Genomic DNA, 17,636 nt, shown 5'->3' with positions numbered 1-17,636 from the left:
GTTATTAGTTCTGGAAGATTTTTGGTTCTGTGGGTTAGTGTATTTCATTCTTTAGGGAAAAAAAATTAACCATATGTTTAACGGTTTTACTTTGTTCCACAACTTTAGGGTGCATGTTTCTGTGGATTTTTTTGTTGTTTTTGTTGTTGTTACATTTTCTATTTCTGTTTCAGTTTTTGTCATTTTCTGCTTACTTATATTCAAGTTCCCTGAATGTTTCTTTTTCTTTTTGTCTTTGTCTAGTCTATTGATGAGCTCATAAAAAGCATTCTTAATCTCTGTTCCCATATTTGTTTCCAGCATTATTAGAAGCTTTCTGATAATTTCCAACTGTATCCTAAAATTCTCCTTTTGTTCACACTATCTTCCTTTTCCACCAGACCCTTTAACATATTAATTTTAGTACTTTTTAGATTCTGGGAAATCTCTGAGTCAGGTTCTGTTGAGAGATTTGTCTCTTGAGTTGTTTCTCTTGCTTTTTTATTTCCTGCATGTTGTAATTTAAATTGATTGCTGTACATAGTATATAGAACAATAGAGATAGAAGTAAAGATTATCTAGAAACTGAAATGACCCTTCTGTTAGGCCTTTAGTACGACATGTTGACTCAATTTAAATTGGGAGTTGAGTTAGTTTTGTTACTGTTTTAATCACTGTCAGTTCACCATCAGCTGCAAATTTCTCTAGCATCACATTGTACCTAGGGTGGTAATTGGTTTACCTGAAGATTTTTCTCAGTGCTCCTACTCCTTTAAAGCTTTAAGGCTTTAAGCCTTTCCCTAAGTATGCCTTTCCCTATGTGAGATCTCTTCTGTATACTTGCCCCTCCACCAGTATAGGTTGCAGTTTCTTGCTGCTCAATGTTTCCTATCCTGTTGAGGTTAGGGAATGAGAGATATTCCACTTTCCTGGTTCAGGCATAGTTTTAACATTAACAGATACTATAACCCTTTTTCACAAAGGTGGTACCTTCATGGTAATCTCCAGTGTTAGGAAAAACCTCTAGTGCTTTGGTCCTAGTAGCATTTCTTGGCCCTCTTCAAGAGTAGAAAATCTTTCTTCCTGCAGTTGCAGTGAGTGACCTAAGAGCAATAGTTTACTCTCCTTCCCCAGTGTCATAAAGACGTTTCTTTCTTATTGGAAAAGATTTTTGGTGGAGCTTCATACCTTTCTCATAAACATGTCTGCTACTCTCCTCCAATCCTTTACCCAAGGGTGATTATTTCCACTCTCTTGTCTATCCCCCAATTCTTCTCATAAGCTCTCAATGATGTCTACAGAGGAGAACTTGCAAGGGTATGAATTCGCCTTCTATCTGTGGTTCCCAGGGGCTCTATGTTTTCATACTAACCCACACTTGACCTTTAGAAATTTGTTGAAACTTGTAGTCAAATACTTATAACCTGCTTATTTGAAGGCCACATCTTCTTCCCATTGCCAGAGGTCAACCAGTGCTCATGTTTATTAAAAATATTTATTTATTTTTGGGGCTTCCCTGGTGGTGCAGTGGTTGAGAATCTGCCTGCCAATGCAGGGGACTCGGGTTTGAGCCCTGGTCTGGGAAGATCCCACATGCCGCGGAGCAACTGGGCCCGTGAGCCACAACTACTGAGCCTGCGCGTCTGGAGCCTGTGCTCTGCAACAACAGAGGCTGCGATAGTGAGAGGCCCGCGCACCGCGATGAAGAATGGCCCCCGCTTGCCACAACTAGAGAAAGCCCATGCACAGAAACGAAGACCCAACACAGTCATAAATAAATACATTTAAAAAAAATATTTATTTATTTTTGGCTGTGTCAGGTCTTTGTTGCAGCAGGTGGGATCTTCCGTTGTGGCACGTGGGCTTCTCTTTAGTTGTGGCATGCAGGCTCCAGAGCACGTGGGCTCTGTAGTTGTGGTACGTGGGCTTACTTGCCCCACGGCATGTGGGATCTTAGTACCCCAACCAGGGATTGAACACCCTGTTCCCTACATTGGAAGGCGGATTCTTAACCACTGGACCACTAGGGAAGTCCCTCATATTCTGTCTTGAAAGCACACATCTTTCCTCACAATTCAGGTTAGTTGGTTGCCCTGTAATCTCAGCTCTTTAATGGATTCAAGTTATGATTTTATAGTTTATCTGGCTTTTTCTTGTTGTTGTAGGAGTGATGCTTTTTCCAGCCTTCTATGTCTTATGTGGAATCTAGAAATTCCTGAATTCTGTTTGTATCTTATTTGTTTAGGTTTTTTCTATAGTTGTTATAATGGGAATGATGATATTTCACTATCTTCTACATTATGATTTAAAATCAAGTGTCCTAATAATCTTCCTAAAATGTAGATTAGATCATGACACTCCTTTGCTTCCTATCTCTCTGTGGTTTCACATCATATAGCAAATTTTTTAAAGTAATACATTTTAAACTAATTCATTCATCCTCTCTCTCTCTCTCTCTCTCTCTCATTTCTTTTTCCTATAAGATCTTGCATGATCTTGTTCTTTCCTATCTTTACAACCTTATTTCATGCCATTATCCTTACTTTCTATAGTCTAGCCCAGGGGTTGGCAAACATTCTTTGTAAAAAGCCAGATAGTAATTATTTTAAACTTGGGCTGTATGGTTTTGGTTACAAGTATTCAACTATGCTGTTGTAATATCAAGCAGCTATAGACAACACTAATTAGTTTGGCTATATATATTCAAAAAAACTTTATATATGGACACTGATACTTGAATTTCATATAATTTTGATGTCATGAAATATTATTCATTTTTAGTTTTTTTACTTCTAACTAAAAGTGTACAAACCACTCTTAGGATTCAGGCCATACTATATATATATATATATATATATATATATATATATATATATATATAACAGGTCAGATTTGGCCCATGAGCTGTAGTTTGCTGACCACAGTTTACTTACATTACACGGCAAGTACAATCCATTCCCTTTGGATTGACTTCTTTATCCTTAGGTTTGTCTTTAAATATGACCTTTGCACAGATTCCTTCTCTTAACCACACTTTCTAAAGTAAATATGTCTCTCTCCCTTGTCACTGCATCCTATTTCCTTTTAATGTTCTTATCAAATTGTATAACTATAAGTTCATGTTTCCTTGGTTATTGTCTGTCTCCTCTAATAGATTTTAAGTTATTTGGTCAAGGACAATGTCTGTTGGGGTTTTATTCACCAATACCTAAAACTATCATTTAGTAAGGATTAAATAAATATTTCTTAAATGTACTACTCAATCTCCTTCTGCCCTTTTCGCTTTAATTGCTTATTTGAAGGTGTTGATCCATCTGACTGCTTTAATTATGGATTTACTGAAGACACTTGGAAGGCTTAATTATGTCAAGCAGTACCAAGTCTATGGCTTGATGAACCTAGATTCATTTGCTTCCTCTTTGCACATCATGGACGACAACTTGACGGTAGATCTATAACCTATAAGTTACCATAGCTGAGTTCTAAAATTCCCCTGATTTTGTTGGGAAACAAAGTAGAAAACTTAGCAGTTGGCCTTAACAGCACAGCTAAAATCTTGCATATCTTAAAGAAAGTAGGATGAGGAACAAAGGAAAGACTTTTTTATGAGGTCATAACTGAAAGTTTATTGATTAGTAGTAGCTATCTGAAATGCTGTATAAAGGATTGTGGGGCAGCATCCAGTTGTTTTTAGTTATGGGAAAAAGAATAGGCTACTGTAAGAATAAAATTCAGTGGTTTAAAGAAATATTATTTCTTCCTTACATGACAGTCTCAATGTAAAAAGTTCAGAGCAGAAGGGCATCTCTGTTTCTTAGAGTTGTTCAGGGACGTGATTTCTTTCCAAGTCACTGTTCTTCCATCTCATAAGGAAGGGTCTGTCATCTGTAAGGTTGAAGGTGGATAGCCATTGTCTGGGTTGCAGCTGGTGGGAAGGGATAAGAGAGTGGAGAGGTGATCATACCCTAAGCCAGGCCCATAACTGGCACCCATCACTTCCCATTCACATTTTGTTGATTATAATCATCTAGCTATGCATAACTGCAAAGGAAGCTGAGAAATGTAGTCTAGCTGGACAGCCACATGTTAAACAAGGGAGAACATATTTTGGTGGGAAACTAGCAGTTTCTAGGGACTAGGCTTAGCAGGAATAAATGTTAGGACTGTTTAATACCATCTGCCATGGATTGAAAGAAACTGTGATGTATTAGCTGTTCTTGCCTTAGGTGTGGAATGTCATGTTTTCTCTCCTGGAGGGTCCTGAAGTTTAAGTATAATTCAACAGGTATTTGTTGAGCATCTCCTATGGGCAAGGCACTGTTGTTATAACGTTTCTGTGCAGGTACAAAAATAAACAGTCCTGCTTTATCACATATTGAAGAATCAGAGACTCAACTCCAGATAATGGAATATCAGACATCAGCTACGAAGAAGGGGAGACACAAACTTGAGAAATAAGGCCTTCTTGTACCTTGGAAATCACATCACACAGGTACTATACAGCTCTACCTATATATAAGTCTAGCTTTATAAAAGTGAGAATGTGGTTTCAGAGATATTAGGAAATGGGCAGAGAGCACTTGGCAGGATAATAGCTGCAAACACTAAGGTGATAAAGGATCAGAATATAGGCAAGGGTTATAGAAGCTACTAAATGGCATTGTTACCTGGTTAATCAGCCTATCAAGTAAATGTGCAGACTGTCCTCCCCACTAAATTAACATGTTTTGGGACTCTAGGATATGAGAGCCCTTGCTTAATAATGGGTCTTTCTGTGCCTTGCTATCCTAAATCCTTCTGCCTCTTCTATGACTTCCCTTACAGGTTTATTTCCTCTAATACTAGCCATTACTCCAGCATGTCTTATTCCAAAGATGGACAGGTGAAAACAAAAACAAAACTTTGTTGGGGAAAAAATGCATAGGGATTGGCATTGGAAAGAGGAAGTTGAGCACTGTCTCTGGCTCAATTAAGAATGGCATTGGGCTTCCCTGGTGGCGCAGTGGTTGAGAGTCTGCCTGCTGATGCAGGGGACACGGGTTCGTGCCCCGGTCCGGGAAGATCTCGCGTGCCATGGAGCGGCTGGGCCTGTGAGCCATGGCCGCTGAGCCTGCGCATCCGGAGCCTGTGCTCCGCAACGGGAGAGGCCACAACAGTGGGAGGCCCGCGTACCGCAAAAAAAAAGGCATTTAAGAGGGACTTCCCTGCTGGTCCACTGGTCCAGGGGTTAAGAGTCCGCACTCCCAATGCAGGGGGCCCAGGTTCGATCTCTGGTCAGGGAACTAGATCCCACAGGCCACACCTAAAAGATCCCGCATGCCGTAACTAAAGATCCCACATGCGGCAACTAATACCCAGTGCAGCCAAATAAATAAATAGTAAAAAAAAAAAAAAAAAAAAGAATGATGTAAGATGCCAGCAAAGGAGTAGAAGCTCTTGCCTATAAACACTGGGGTCATGTGCCTGTGAAGTCACCAATCTAACATTCAGGTATTTAAGTAAAGGAACACCAAAGATCCCTTCACCTACTCAAGGATTGGACCTGTTACCTTCTTTAATTACAGTGATTACCTTCCTGAATACATTCTATTTCCCACAGCCTTAAAAATATTTTTATGCACTATTCCTATCCCAGCCCTCTTCTTCAATAATTTTTGCTTCTCACATTTTTAAAATTGGGTTTGTGCTTCTCAGTATTCCTGACCAAAGCAACTGAAGCTAGAAAAAAAAAAATTAGACCTCAAAGACTTACCCAAACTGGGTGATTAATTTTTTTTAAAAATTGAGGTAACTAATGTGGTTAGGAAGGGACAGTGAGGTAGAACTTGTTACATTGAAATACAAAGTTTTCAAAACAGTACATTTTTATTTGGCATTAAACAACAAACTCCCCAATTTGTCTCAGTTGTGACATACAGACAGCTCTAGATTGCTTTTTTGCTGGTCACCCATGCTGAACAAGACTTTTCGATCTTCAAAACAACCATGGCTCAGAGATTCTGCGTTTCACTTCAGTTCACAAGTCCAAGTGTGCCTTCCATTCATCGGAGCATTTTGGCATAGATTCCCTTTGAGGTAGAAGGATAAAGATGAAGCCATTTCCTTTGTAAAAAAAGATTTTTTCACAACTTCATTTATGCCACAAAAATCAGATGATAACATGTTCTCTTATTCTTTTTTAGCAGTAGTGGTAGTCTTGGGATGCCAGAAACTGTGAAAGGAAGGCTCTTAGTTACTTTCTCCTTTCTACTTTCCAATAATGCACCCCCCACCCCCATCTGAAGAAAGGGGAGTTACTGAATCCAGCTAATAGCACATATTAAACACCAAACATTATTAACATGTCAGATATACCTGAAGATTAAATTAAAATGTACAAAGCAAAAACTAGAAACATCACCTTCAAATCCTCTTCAAATTTGCTCCCTCCAGCAACTATCTTTTGCCATTCATCTATTTCCTTCTCCATTTACTTATGTTATTGTTGGCTTGCCATGTAAACTAAAGTTTAGATGGTTTGAAAGTATGTAAGAATTATAGTGAACAATAAAGTCCTGTTCCTCTGCAGTGAATTTTGACTTTAGCTTTAAGACTACCTTATGATGGAGAGGTAACATAGATTTAATTAATAAATTCCATAATTATCTAACCCAAGGTTTAATCAATAACCATTAAACAAAAAATTGTTTCTCAAAAACTTACAGAAATGAGTGGGGACAAAGGACTTTGTCCTCATCTCAACAGTGACCAGTTACTGGAATTGCATTAAACTAAAAACAGCAATCCCCAAGTTAGATTCGGAGGTAGTAATGCTTTTAAGACCAACCCTTTTTAGAATCAGGTTTGACCTTTTCTTTCACTCTTCCTCCTATCCCACCCTCTGTGAGTGATTTAAAAAATAGAAAAGGCCAAAACCCATTTGGGCCTAGATATAGAAGATTTTTTTTTTTTTGTAATTTTTCCCTCCAATTTTTGCCAATTCTTCCAATTTTTATCATTCTTAAAACTTAAGCATGGTAAATTGTTAAGCTATTTTCATTCACTGCATTATTTAATTATAATAAGTCTTTTCTTAAGCAGGTTTTGCTGGTAAAAAGGAAACGATTTCCAAGTTGTAAGTTGAGAAGCTGTTGCAAAACAGAAATCATGTCTCCATCTCCAAACTTGCTAAGTACTACCAGAGGATTGTTTTTTAAAGAGATCTATTTAGGCAGTGTATATTTGTTAGAATGTAAAAGGTAAAGAATTGAAAATAGACGAAACCTGTGTTGTTTCAAAACCAATTGTGGCTTAAGTATGAGTGGTTCCCCAAGGCTGGTACCAATGAGACTGAGGTTTGTACCAATGAGACTGAGGTTTGTACCAATGAGACTGAGGTTTGGGAATCAGTTGTTTTTCATCCCTCTTTCTGCCCACCAACAGTCACAGCCATTTTTCATGAGGGATGGGTTAGGAAAACTGAAGTGTTTATTATAAGGAAGGTTCCTGCAACTTAAGGAGCAAGCTCAGTAGAAACCCTTGCTTATTGTAGTGGCCAGAGTGGTAGAAGAAATATGGAGTAGGAATTAAACCACACATTATTATTGAGGAAATAAGCCATACCCCTAACCAGAAAACAGACCAAAAGGCAAGTTTTAAAAGTTCTCTGGGAAGGTATTCATTTTTTCATGTCTCTGGGGCCAACTGAGAACCTAGCTAAGGAGCTTATACACAATAGGCACTCAAACATACTTGTAGAGTGAATGAATAAATGAAAAAAATGAATGAACAGTAACCTCTCCTCTTATATTCCAATTTCCAAGCCAAGCAAGTGTCTTTCAGTCAAGATCTGAAATAGAATAGACACTTCTATTCAATGAAGAGTTTCACTCAATTTCTTGTTTTTTTAATTGCATCTCCAAGTGCATTTTGTACCAGATCAATTTCATTTAGCATCACCTTCTTCAATGTTTGTATGAATGAATAACTAAAAAGCTCTCTTATTCCTACTCTACAAAACATGCCAAAGAGAAGGTGATATAATTAATCATTCCATCTCAGTGTCTTACTATCACAGCTGCTCAATGAAGTTTTTTCAACTAATGAAAGAACTGCAGTCTCTTATTAAATTTGCTCTTGTGTTTCCTCCATAAGCTAGTTAGATTAAAGTGTATTTTGGTCTAGGTCTTTTAAATCTCTTCATTCTCCTCAGCAGAACAGTATTTCATTCAAGTGAATAATTTACAAAATATGGAAAATTTAGGAAGAATCTTTTTTGTTAAGTGGCTTCCTGACTCTATGCCAGGCCAATGAGCAAATACTTTTAAAACTAGTTGTTTCATCTTAATTCTCATCTTAATTTAACTATAATAAAAGCAGAATGTTAAAGAATTAAAGGACAAACCCTAAGGCCTTTTATCAGTCTTCTGGCTTCAAGCTAGGTCAATGAGCAAGTGACATTGGGACTTTCTAGAGCCAGGAAAAATGTCTTCATTTTATATTGAAAGAACCGTATCTTTTTTTTTTTTCCTATTTTTTCAATCTCCAAGACAAGTCAATAGGTTTTCTGGACCAGACTTAATCTACTAATTCATCCAGAGAACAGGAACTCAAGTATTTACTCAAAAATCAAAGGTGTTTCTGGATCTTCAGCTATGATCTGTGATCTATCTAATGCCCTTTAGACTAGGCCCATTTCAATTCTGTTATGTTCAGGACCTAGAATGATGTATTCCACATAAAAGATGCTCTGTTAATCAAATTAATCTAAAAGCCAACCTGAGCCATTTTTTACTCCTTTAATGTCTCTAAGCCAGGCCAGGGTGGATCTAATTCACCTCCATCTTCAGCATTTAAAAGACCAATGGAGAACCATAACACCTTGCTTTAAAAAAAAAAATTCCCATTTCTTTGGTCAGGTCAGGGAGCAAGTAGCCTTCTGGTATAGATTTTATCTTTCCACCTAGCTCAGCATTCAGCATACTGCCTTGCACAATTCCATTTTGCCCATGTTTTTAAATTTCATCAAATAGGCTTGGCAGTGGTTAAGTAACTTTCAGTCTGGATTCCCACACCTGTTACCTCATTTCCTCCTGTGACCATCTGATAAGGATAACATCATTTTTATATCCTAGTGCATGTGCAGTTCTGAGCCTCATAGAAAGGAATCAGTAATCATTCATTAAGCCAACAGTTAATTCCTTATATCTGTATAGAACAGTAGGCTTTGTAAAATTTACACACAGATCTCTGTTGCAGGTTCAATAATAATGACAATGAATTTTTGCATCCCCAGTTGCTATCTCTGGGAATAAGAGAAAGTAATCAATGTCCATTCAGCAGATATGGCTTATATATTTATATATGCCAGTTTAAGACTTACAAATTGATTTTATACATTACCTTCTGCTGCCCAGAACACAATAAAGATGGACTATCTTCACATCCCTGATGCTTATCAAGGAGACTGGCACATAATAGATAATTATTATCCAGTCTTGCATTCATAGATACCTAATCCTTTACATATAAAAATGTTCAATAGTTAACAATCCTTCCTCAAATTTTTTGACTTTTTTTCATGGTATAGTAACTGTGATATAATTTTGTAAACCTAGTACTAGGCACACCAAATGAAAAAATCAATAGTTACATTTATATGGTGCTTTAGAGTCCACAAAATGCTAACATTGCCTTATTCTCAGCTTTAGGCACAATAAAATGATAAATTTGTATATCTCTTTATGCCTATAACAGTGAGTTCACATAGTAGGCAACTGATATTAATAATCCATTCATTTAACAAGCATTTAAACCCTCAGTTTGTATAACTATTTATACTACCTTTCTCATATGGGTCAAGCACACAATGAGAATTTTGTAGAGACCATGCCTGTCTCACATAAGTTTGTTCACATAGAAAACATCTAATGTCTTATATTTATACAGCACGTTATAGTTAGAAAGCTCAATCTCATTCATTACATTTTCCTGCTACCAGGGAAAATATACTGGTAATAATTTAATTTGATATCACCAGTAAAGTCTTTATTGATTAAAATAAGCAAGATCTAATTCTTACATCCAAATAGTATAGGACATAAACCTCCCTCTTATTACTTGGGAGCATTATCTTGGATTTCACAGTACCTGAAACAATAGCTGGTACATATAAGGCACTTAATACTTATTCATTCATTATAAACATATAGCCCATTGGTATTTATACAGTGCTTTAGTACAAAGCACTTTAATATGTATTGCCTATCTAAAATTTTTAATTGTTCTATAATGAGAACATTTTTTTCCCTTTGACATCTGTAGTGCCTAGCATGGTATCTGGCACATTATAAGTGATCACAATAGCTTAAATCCCTTGTATTTCCAGTGTATTTTATGGTTTAAAAGCAGTTTTTATGTTTTCTCTTCTGCGACTTGGAATACTGTATTTTTACTCAAAATCACCATAGCCACAGAAACACAATGGCCAGAAATACATGAATTATTCATTTATCAAACACTTAATTCCTAATATCTGTACAGTATTACATACTTTTGACAAAGCACTTTATTCATGCTTCTTTTATTCCTTGTATCTACAGTGCCTAGAATGTATATACTATGTAATCAATGTTCATTCATCAACTCTGAAACTTGTAAGTCTTTAAAGTGCTTTATAGTTTACAACTCACATTCACTTATTTTTCTTCAGATCACCTAGATATAATCATAGTCATTGCATCTTTAGTGTCTAACACAGGGACAGGCACACAGAAGGAAATTAATATTGTTCAGCACACAGTCCCTGGCAATTACATCAGGGGTGATAAACTGTGGCCCACAGGCCAAATTCACTTGCTTTTTTTAAAAAAAGCAACAGAGACCAAATGGCCCGTAAAACCTACAATATTTACCATCCGACCCTTTCAGAAAGGGTGTGATGACCTCGACTTACATAATGCTTCACAACTGACAGTGCATTTTCAAATGTTAGCTGTGCATGGATGCCAATATACCATTAATGAGGATGCCTTGCTTTTTTTCTGTTTTACAGTGTTTTCATATATATTCTCAATCATTAAAATTATCTTTCCTCATGGTAAGAGGAAAAATATCAAGGAAGGGATTAATCCTCCTAAATATTCCCAACTTCTCTCATCTTTATGCCTAGAGGTAGGTATTAAACCCAGGGGCAGGATTGGTACAGTTTACCACATTATTAGGCCACTACTATGAGCAGGGAGTTCAGGCTGCCTCCTTGGGGCCTCACTCTTTCCCAGGCCCAATCCTCCTTTTTCATAACTATCAGTAGGAACCCCAAACCTCAGGAATCCTGCTCACCCAAGCTCAAAGAAGTAATATGTTGCTGGCTGGTGCTTCTCAGCAAGCTGGCACATCTGTGTATTTCTTGTCTAGTTCTTCTCATTGGCCTGGAGCATCTCTTCACATTTTCTCTAGATAGCCTGGCACTTATTTTCCACTCAGTAACCTGATGCTTTACTTCTCTCATCAGCCTAGAGCTTCTGAGGAAAGAAGGGACTGAAATATAAAGTCACCTATGTGTCCCTCTCAAGTGGAGAGGAGGTGAAGAGAAATGGAACTTTGCAAAACACCAAAACCTTAATAAATGGCTTAAAAGTGCGATAAAAACTGGCTTAAGACTGGCCCAGGCATAATATTACTGATCTAAAGGTGTGTTTCTTTAAAGTAGCAGCAACATCAAAAATGACATCTCAAAAGAAGTGGGTTTAAATGGAGATATGAGAACAGGGAAGGGAGAACTGAAAATGTCCAAGAGTAGGGAGGAGAACAATAGAAAAGAGCTGCGGTTTAGGGTTCTCATCTTGGAATTTCCTTTGGTCTTGGGGCTTCTATCCTTCCTGGATTCTGGGTCATGGGCCTCCAGCTTCCCGCCTAATTTAGTCTGGAGATATCTGTCTCTCTTGGGCCTTCTGTCTATATAGACAGGCTTGAGTTCTGGGTCTTTATGTGTGCTTGGGCCCTTCCATTTTTGGGTCATAGGTCTTCAAGCGAAGGCTTTTCATCCCATCCTGGGTCTTTGGCCTTCTGTCTCACCGAGACTTGAGTCTTCCGTCCAACTCCAGTCTAGACCTTTGGGCCTTTTATTGGTCTTGGATCATCTCACAGGCAGCCTGGCATAAGGAACAGCTCTTCAATGCTTATATTTTGATAGCTGACACTCTGCACCTATTAGGAAGGGGTTAGGAGACCCCTTTGTTACAAACACACACACACACAAAAGCATGCACACACACATGCACAAAAAGTATGCAAGGAGAGAGGACTGCATGAAATCAAAGTGGGGGAGACATAGACTCAAGAAGAGACTGAAATACTCAAAGGTAAGTAGAAAGGCAAAAGCAGAGAAGAAATAAGAGAACACAGAGATGAATGCTGACATGGAAAATCACAAAGAACAAAGAGACACTGGGGCACACAAAGCAGGAAGAAAAGAGAAAATGGCCCAAGAGAGGCAGAAAGACTATGTAGAAAAGAGCAATGCAAGATAAAGAGTAGAAACAGCAGAAGGGTGGCCAGTATCAGAAAAGGTGAAATGTCAAACCATCAAGGGGAGGGGGTTACAAACAGTTCACAAAGAGAAAAAGAAGAAGGTAGGCATAGCAAGAAGTGAGCAAAAAGCACACAGCATGTGACTCAAGAGACGCAAAGAGACAAACAGTGAAAGAAGAGCCAGATCTAGGAGAGCAAGGAGAATCAGTAACAAAATGAAAACACTAGAGAGAGACATCTAAGACAAGACACAGACCACTCTTGGGTACAAGAAAGAAAATGAGACAAAGATATACAGAGAAGAAACTAGTAAGAGAATCATGGAAATGGGTAAGACACACTTTAGTTAGAGGAGAAAGACCAAAGACATTCAAGGAAGAAATAGATAAGCAAACAAAGACACACTTATGAGTTTAAAAGATAAGCAAAGGCAGACATTCAGTGGAAGAGGATAAGAAATAGAAGAGACAAAATACAGTGACAAGCATGGTAGGCACAAGAAGCATCACAAAGAGAAGACAACAAAAGAAAACAAAAAAGTGCATTAATAATTGCAATAATCTATTATAAGTGCCAATACTATTTATATTACCACTAACAATAATAATTATAATAACAGTATAAGAACAACAACAATCACCAACAACACAGATACTCTTCTACTTAAACTTTTAACTTAGGAATTTCTTACATAGGACCAAACCACACCAACTCTGTGCCACTAGATGGTATTAGTGGTCACTTGTATTGTGTCAAATGAACTTATGAAACTTCTTAGGTTACCTTTTACCTTTAACCTACTATGTGCTAGGCACTGTACTAAGCTCTTTATATACATGATTTCATTTAACCTTCACAGACAAGTCTAATCAGAATCTAATTTGCCAAAGGCTGTTCACCTAATGAGTGGCAGAGGATTTAAACACAGTATGTGCCTCTTAACATTCTGTTACAACTGTTTCCTAGGATTTCCAGGACAGCCAAATGAGGTGCCACAGGTGAGTGACTATTATAATAAAGGGCCCTTAGAGAGCACCTAGTTAACCCTCTCATTTTATATCTTCACCTTTCCCCATCCCTTATAAAACTGACTTAATTTTCACACCCTTCACAATTATAATGGCAGCTTCAGGGACTGGGTTTTCCTTAACACTAAACCTTAACTGCAGATTCTCTCACAAAAAGAGGTGAGAAAGGCCCACCCTTTCAGCAAAAAACAAAAACTTTTTTGGTTTAAGTTTCTATATGTTTAGGCCTCTAAGGGTGGCAAAGGATTTATGCAGTGAAGATAAAGAACAGACAAGGTAAAACTAAATTACCCTGTGACACAACTGGTAGACAGACTATATCATCTTTGAGTTGCTTCAGGGAAACCAATTAGTAAGTAGATTACTGGTCATCCTCCCATCTCACATTCAGCTCCCCTTGCACATTAGATCACCATACCCCATCCCATACAAACCTCCAACAAACAGCTATTAGCTCTAAAGTGATCCTCACAGGATTACGCCACCACCAACTTACTTCATTCTGCTATTCTAAAATTCTAGAGTGCCAGGCATGTTGATCTTCCTTTGGTGTGTTCAAATGTCTTGCTCTTTGCACTGCTTCTGGGAAAGATAATGATTGGACAGATATGAAGGGAACAATCAGGAGCTACAAAAAACGAGAAGGAAACCATGTAAATGCCATAAAGAAGTATTAACTGAGTACTGTGCTAGAGTTATGGGAAGATTCAAATTAATGTGCTATAGAAAGTATCTCTACGGAGCTTAGAAAAGTATAAAGTTGAAGCTTTTATGTCTTTAGAGATAAAACTAACACAACTGCCTCATTCAACAGAATAGGAAACTATGGCATAAATAGGAAAATGTCTTGCCTAATAACACTTGGTGAGCCACTGGAAACAACACCATCAATCACAGCCTTATTCCTTTAGTTGGATAGTAATCTGTATAAAGCCTGTACAATCAGGACTTACTACACTGAACAGTTACCTCTATCTCCCAACCTACATCCCCCTAACCACCCTCTCTCATCACTGACCTAGAATACGCAGGGTGCTAGTTCTTTAGATCCAGCCTGACGATAGATAACTTTGTGCCACTTCTAGTCACATTCCCACTCATAGCTGTGAAGTTTCTGTCAATTAGCAGGCACAGCATAAAAAGACACAGCTCTGTTTTATCTTCTCAAACAGCTTGTTTTTTCTTTTGTCCAACAGCTATCCCAAGGCATCCTGAAGTACGTAAATGATTGGCAAAGTTCTCCAACAGGGCCTCAAGGGAGACTTTGGAGACCAGAGGGTCCAGAATGATGATCTGCCCATGATCAATGTCACAGATGTGGCAGTTGTTGTCCATGTTCTCCTAAAAGAAAAAAAATTTAGCTGAAAGGCTCTACCACATGCTACAGTCCCACCCTAAACACCCTAACTCATACAGCCTGCTATTCTCTTTACATCATCATTTTCACCCATGTCACGCCCAGTTGCTTCCCAGGTTAATTAGAAGCAGTTTTTACCAAAGCAGACATAGTTGACAATGATGAAAATAATCTAAATGGAAAGCTAAGTGCAATGAATACTGAAAAACAAGAAATTAAAGACTATTTATTATGCTTTTAGGGACAGCTTACCCACCTCTGGATGTGTGGTGGTTGTCTTGAGATTTCATCCTCCTAACTGGGCCCAGGAAAGAATCTTGGTAGAACCTCCTGGCCTAGGGTTGTTGCTCAGTGATAGTGAGTTTTTCCCTTGGAGGATCCTCATGCCCCATCTCCACCTAGGGATCGTCAAAGGGAATGGGTCATTAACACTGTAAAGCAACAAGCCTATTCTTCTGAGGAAGATCTGGAGAAGAGATAAAAGAAAAATAAATTACTTAAATGCAGTACACTGGGAAAGTCTGTCCCAATGAGTAACTAGGGGTTAAATTAAACTATGTCTACCATTTTCTTCAGATGGATTGAGGACTGGAGATTTAGAACTATGTAGAACTCTATTTTCTAGCTACCAGTCTAACAAATGCAAATTCTTCTACTCATTCAAGCTCCATTCCTTGTACCTCCCCTCATCTCCAAGACAATTTAGAGCTGAATAATTACCAAATTCCTGTATTGTGTTTTAGTCGCCAGTCTCCACTGATGAACAGTCCTCTAGAGAGTGTGGATTTTTAATGTCCTGGTATTCTCATAAAATACAATGGAGGTCAAGAAATTAAGGGGCTGAAAATAATAAAAGGAGAAGCTAAAGCTTTCTCAACCAAGAGAGCCATCAAGACACTTTAGAAAAGCTCCAATGTGGTCTGACTGTATGAGTTCTGTAAGAATTCTTCTTCACATTGCCTCAGGCTTCTTTTATAAAGTACTATCTATCTTAAGAACTGAGCAATCTATCTCAACCAAAGTGCCTCTCTCTCACCTAGTTTTGTAGCATTCCCCTCTTTTAATTTGTGTATTAAGTAGTAAGATGCTGGAGCATTGCCAAGGTAAACAGAACTGTTTTCTACTCAGTCTACATGGTACATTTCTTGAACAGCTTATAAAAATGAGGCACCACCAAAGTGCCAAGATATTCAGAAAAATCAAGAATGGCTACAGGTGTACAAAACCCCAGTTATTACAACAACTAAGCAAATCTATGCAAAAGGAAAAACAAGGTACAGAAGGCTAGGGGTCCAATAAGTAGCTTACACAGACCCTTGGGTCTCTGTTATTCTACCCTTATGCCCAAAAAGAAAAAAAATAAAAAACTGTGTAGAAATTGATGAAAACTGGTCCATGTTCTGTTTTAAAAAGGAGAAGTGCAGGAAGTTAAAGCCCTTAAACCCATAGACAGAATTCACACAATAATAAGCTCCTTACACTACCTTTTTCTCCAGGGAGCCGGCAAGCCATCCTCTTAGATTGGTTGGAGCTTATCCAGATTCTTAAAAGGAAAGACTTGTTGAATGTAGAGCTTCTTAAAGCTGCTTGCAGTTCCTCAGGTCTCACATGCTCAGAATGTCCTTGAGAAGAAAGACAGGGCTCAGTAAGATACAAAACTGCTGAGGAAACCTCAACAACAATCAAACAAAACAAAACAAAACAAAAGCCATTAAGAAGCATTAACCTGAAGCATTAGATATAGGTGTCTCCTGTCTCTCCTCTCTAGCCTGTTGTCTCCTTAAGGTCCTGTAATGGCAAGCACTGGCAGTATCACAGAAGGACTAGGCAAGTATAGAAAAAGAACTAAATGAAAATATGGGTCAAACCAATAGCCACCTTAAGGGCTGACTAAATTTGTGGCCTAAAGATGCTGAAAATACTTCAAGATACAAGGTAGCAGAGCAATTTCTACTACTGCCTGGAAGTACAATTGCCTTGACCATTTTTAATAATTGGCTACCTGCCCTTACTATAGGATAGGAGCTCACTGAAACAGATCTAAGTCAGGTTTGCAATCTTGAAAGCACTTTTTATGTTATGGTATGGTGTGGAAAGCACAAGGTATGGCTTCCAGATCCCTGATCAAGAATTACCATATTATAAGGACATTTGTGTCAATATCAAACAAATCCTAGTCTGTGAAAGATCACTTATTCAACTCTATTCTCTAGATAAGATGTCCAATAAAGTTAAACTGGTATTCTATGATGTTCCCAATATGAGAACAAGCTTCAAAGTCTTTTGGTAACATCCTTCCCCATCCTTACTTAACCTAAGATTAGATACTTCATTGCTAAGTAAAACCTTCTAGTTAAACATGGCAGTTCATACATATTTATACATATCTACTCAGGCTCCTTCTTGAAACTCCATTAATGATAGTTGAGTGGACAATCCATATGCAATCAAATTTACCCAGAGAACCTTAAAATTAATGAATCCAAGCTCAAATTGATTTATACACTGCTTAGTTAAGGTACCTAAAAGGAAACAACTGCTCAGTCTCTCCAGGTCTTCTGAGCCACTCTGAAACATATTTACTGAGTATGGCTACTTTAGCATCAAAGCCCTCTAGTTTTGTTAAATTTAGCATGTCAGCTAAGTTTCATACAAATACTTGAGATCCAACTTGAGTTAGATTTTGAAAGACACCAGTGTTAAGTGCTAATTGTCTGTAGCCAAAAATATGTTAGCGGGAAAATAGTTTTCTTCCAAATGAG

At 37.9% G+C, this 17,636-nt stretch overlaps 1 long non-coding RNA gene across 13 annotated transcripts in view; it reads right to left on the bottom strand.

Moving 5' to 3' along the window:
* Window positions 1-5,825: 5,825 nt before the first annotated feature.
* Window positions 5,826-17,636, bottom strand: part of LOC115847415 (uncharacterized) — a 31,156-nt gene continuing 19,345 nt past the window's right edge. For 7 of the 13 annotated variants that reach the window (XR_009560799.1, XR_009560798.1, XR_009560801.1 and 4 more), the window contains 6 exons: window positions 16,359-16,496; window positions 15,131-15,340; window positions 14,536-14,858; window positions 14,014-14,145; window positions 11,299-12,893; window positions 5,826-6,190 (listed from right to left, as the gene is read on the bottom strand). This is a non-coding gene — a long non-coding RNA (uncharacterized lncRNA). Of the gene's footprint in view, window positions 6,191-11,298; window positions 12,894-14,013; window positions 14,146-14,535; window positions 14,859-15,130; window positions 15,341-16,358; window positions 16,497-16,600; window positions 16,698-17,636 lie in introns of all 13 variants that reach the window. The other 6 variants (XR_009560806.1, XR_009560805.1, XR_009560803.1 and 3 more) reach the window with 2 other exon arrangements.

The sequence above is a fragment of the Globicephala melas genome, chromosome X, assembly GCF_963455315.2.
Source record: "Globicephala melas chromosome X, mGloMel1.2, whole genome shotgun sequence".
NCBI lineage: Eukaryota > Metazoa > Chordata > Mammalia > Artiodactyla > Delphinidae > Globicephala > Globicephala melas.
This window is presented reverse-complemented; position numbering and strand designations above follow the sequence as displayed.